This window comes from Triticum dicoccoides, chromosome 3A (genome assembly GCF_002162155.2).
Source record: "Triticum dicoccoides isolate Atlit2015 ecotype Zavitan chromosome 3A, WEW_v2.0, whole genome shotgun sequence".
NCBI lineage: Eukaryota > Viridiplantae > Streptophyta > Magnoliopsida > Poales > Poaceae > Triticum > Triticum dicoccoides.
In genome coordinates, this window is record NC_041384.1 from 226,655,563 (window position 1) to 226,659,706 (window position 4,144).

Consider the following 4,144-nt stretch of genomic DNA (forward strand, 5'->3'; position numbering starts at 1 on the left):
TTTCCCCTCCCTGCACTCATCCATGGTCTTACGTTCTACTACGGGCTGGACTTTCATGATCTAGCCCCGAACTTCATCCTCAACATTTCGGCGTTCATCGTCGTGTGTGAGGCTTTCCTCCACATCGGGCCCCACTTCGTCCTATGGTTAAAGACCTTTAATATCAAGCCTAAGGTGGTGGGAGGCCAACAAGCAGAATGGGGCGGAGCCATGGTGGGCAAGATGCCCAATGTTGTATGGCTTGAAGGCTCCTTCGTGGAGACCATAAAGGGGTGGCAATCGGCGTGGTTCTACATCACCGAGCCGCACGACACCAACTGGGCGGCGGCCCCCGAGTTTCGATCTAGAATCCCCACGCGGCTCACCTCCTGGAAAGAGAAGGGCCTGTCCTACGGTTCATCGGTGGAGCTGGACGGACTCTAGAAATGTATTTGGAATATGTTGACAAGCTATGTTGACAAGGTTGAGCTTCTTTCTTGCCATATTCTGGATACATTTCTGGAGTCCGTCCAGCTCCACCGATGAACCCCAGGACAGGCCCTTCTCTTTCCAGGAGGTGAGCCGCGTGGGGATTCCGGATCGAAACCCGTATTGATGCTCAAGCTATGTTGACAAGCTTGAGCTTCTTTCGTGCCATATTCCGGATACATTTCTGGAGTCCGTCCAGCTCCACCGATGAACCCCAGGACAGGCCCTTCTCTTTCCAGGAGGTGAGCCGCGTGGGGATTTCGGATCGAAACTCGTATTGATGAGAATCCCGTAATAAGGGGGACACGATCTCTGCTTTGACAAGATGTGTCAAGAAACTGCCTCGCGTTATGTGCGGGGCTGGTTAAAGAAAAACGGTTCGAATAATCACCGAGCCATGGCATGATGTCATGTTGCCAAAATGTGTCAGCAAATTAGATTTGTGGAAATATTATTCTCTCTACGGTGGTATGTGGAACTTATTTTGCAGGGTCGGACACTATCCTTGTATTCAGATTCTTCCGTGGTGTGTTCGGAGGAGAAACCCGCCTTGCAATGCCGAAGACAACTGTGCGCGCCGGACTCATCGTCATTGAAGCCTGGTTTAGGGGCTACTGAGGGATTCCTGGATTAGGGGGTCTCCGGATAGCCGGACTATATCCATTGGCTGGACTGTTGGACTATGAAGATACAAGATTGAAGACTTCGTCTCGTGTCCGGATGGGACTCTACTTGGCGTGGAAGGCAAGCTAGGCAGTACGGATATGGATATCTCCTCCTTTGTAACCGACCTTGTGTAACCCTAACCCCCTCCGGTGTCTATATAAGCCAGAGGGTTTTAGTCCGTAGGACAACATACAATCATACCATAGGCTAGCTTCTAGGGTTTAGCCTCTCCGATCTCGTGGTAGATCAACTCTTGTAATACTCATATCATCAAGAATAAATCAAGCAGGACGTAGGGTTTTACCTCCATCAAGAGGGCCCGAACCTGGGTAAAACATCGTGTCCCCTGCCTCCTATTACCATCCGCCTTAGACGCACAGTACGTGACCCCCTACCTGAGATCAGCCGGTTTTGACACCGACACCAAGGATGCCCCTGAGGCCCCAACAAGGCTCCTTGCCGAAAACACTCGCATGGCCCTGACAAGACTCTTGCCGAGGGCGATCACAAGACCCCGGCAAGACCCTTGCCAGGAATATACGTGGTACCGCGACAAGACCTTGCTGCCCCGTCACCGCCCAGCTCAACGGCTAACCCACCAACCAACGCTAGTACCCACGTGGCAGTACGTGGTTGCTAATCCAGCTAGTCAAGCACCTACGTGGTGGCATGCAGATCTTCGTGAAGACCCTACCACCACACCATCTCAGCAGCCTGCCAGCTTAGGCGCTACATGCCTTATTGGCCTGGACGAGTGTCGGAGCGAGGTGGAACGGCAATGGACGGGACGGGCCTCGTTGCCATCCCCCAATAAAGAAACATGACACGTAAGGAGCGCATTTAATGCACATTGTCCCGTAATGGCAGGTGATAAGCTTGTACACTATTTATCTTTCCACCTCCTGTGTGCCACTGTGGCGACCCCTTTTTGACTATAAAAGGAGGCCTGAGGCGTACTGGAGAAGGATTCGGATCTTTTCGACTACGCACACACCGCAGCTAGTTCGGAAGCTCAAGAACACTCAAATATACACCAAAGCGGGACTAGGGTATTACGCATCATTGCGGCCCGAACCTAGGTAAATGATCTTTGTGCTGGCTACTAGGCCCGCTCTTTGCACAACCCCGCGCCCGCCAACCGTAGAAGGGATCCCAGTGATTCCATAGGTGTCGTTTCCACCGACATCTCTGGCGCTCCAGGTAGGGGGTCGGATTTGTGGAAATCTTGTCTAGTTGGCGCAATAGTTTCATCGTGGTTGCCGGCCCAAGGAAGAAGATGGCCGAATGAGCGGCATCATTTGCGGATGCAGTAGACGCTCGTGCGGCGACAAAAAAGCTAAGTCATCCGAAACTTTGAGTAATTATTTTATGTATAAGGTTGTTTTCCTCGGAGATCCTACACTTGGTATGAAAAACCTGCACGTGATGGGGGCCTTCTGCTATTGGCAACGCCCTTGTTCTATTTAGAGTCCGCTCAACAGTTCAAGCGGCCGCGTCGAGAATGGTAAGGTGGCCTTCCCGCTATTGGCAACGCCCTTGTTCTGTTTCGAGTCCGCTCAATAGTTCAAGCGGTCGTGCTGAGAATGGCAAGGTGGTTTACTTGGCTGCAGGCACACCCGGCTGGTTGCGAGGATCTGTCCTCAAAACACCATAGCCTAGGTTCGCGTGCCGGCAAGCCTATCAAGTTGAGCGTAGGGTGTACATACAAAGAACGATTGAATAGGAAAATAGCATGCATCGTTTCAGGGTACTGCAGAGTTATATTACATCAATTGTTGCTGTGGTTCTAACTAAAGATAAAAAATGTCTTGGTCATGAACCTGCAGCATCGATGAGAAATGGGGTGCCTAGTCCCGGCGCTGGCCCTCTATCCTCCGAAATCCGTCGACGCGGCTGATGATGGGCTCGATACGCTCTTCGAGCGCCGCTAGGTCCACATCCTCCGGCAAGCTCTCCAGCGTGGCATGGAAGTCGAGGTTGGGATTCTAGTACGCCACCTTGGTTAGGACCTTGGTCAGGACACCCCAGCAAAGCTTCTGGGCCTCATTGGCCAGGGAGGTCGCTCTGTTGGAGCAGAATTGCTCCAGAGCTCCAAGAACGCCCTTGAAGAACAGAGTTAGTTTGGCATTGGGACTCACGTTCGGCTCCGGGGCGTACCTCACATTCGGCATCCCCATGGTAGCCAGCTGCATGGTGATCCTGCCCATGATGTCGGCGAGGCAGCTGATCCAGAGGTTTTCGCCCTTCACAAAATCCGCGTGGTTGGCGGCGTCATTCCTCCGCAGCTGCCTCTCGGCCTCCAGATCTTTGGTTAGGGTCTCCTCCTGGGCCCCGACCTCAGAAAGCGTCCCCTCGAGGCCCTCCAGCTTCAGCTTCAGATCCCTGATGGAGTCGTTGGCCTCAGAGAGAAGCTCGACCTTGCCGAGGACTATGGCCTGCGTGTCAGCCAACGCACCTTTGGACGCATCCCTCTCCTCCGTCAGCTCCAGGACCTGCTTCTTCAGCCCGTCCCGCTCCACCTCCAGCTCATTCACCTTGCCGGCTTGGACCTGGGCCTGAGCATTGAGTGCCTCCTCGTGCTTCTACTCCAGCTACAAGGTCCGCTGCACGACAAGCTTCTCGACCTCCTCATCCTTGCCGCAGAGTGTCGCGACGAGCTTCTCCTCACGAGTAGCAAGGTCCTCCTCCTGGGAGTTCAGCACGGCCTGATGCTGGTGCCGAGTGGCCTCGTCCTTGTCGGCCTGTGACTTCGCCGTCTCCTGGGCCTTCTCGACGTCGGCCTGCTTCAAGACAAGCTCCTGCTTGCGCTCGGCCAGCAGATCTTGGGCGGACTTCAATTCCTCATAGGCCTGGCGGAACCAAGCCTGCGTCTCGGTGACGCGCTCCTCGAGATCCACCTCCGCCTTGTCCACCGCCGCCATCCTGGACTTGTCCTTGTCTAGGCGGGCACGGTCAAGCGCCTGGAGCTTCTGGAAGTTGACGCTCATGGCCTGGAGGAGCCGCCCTTCCT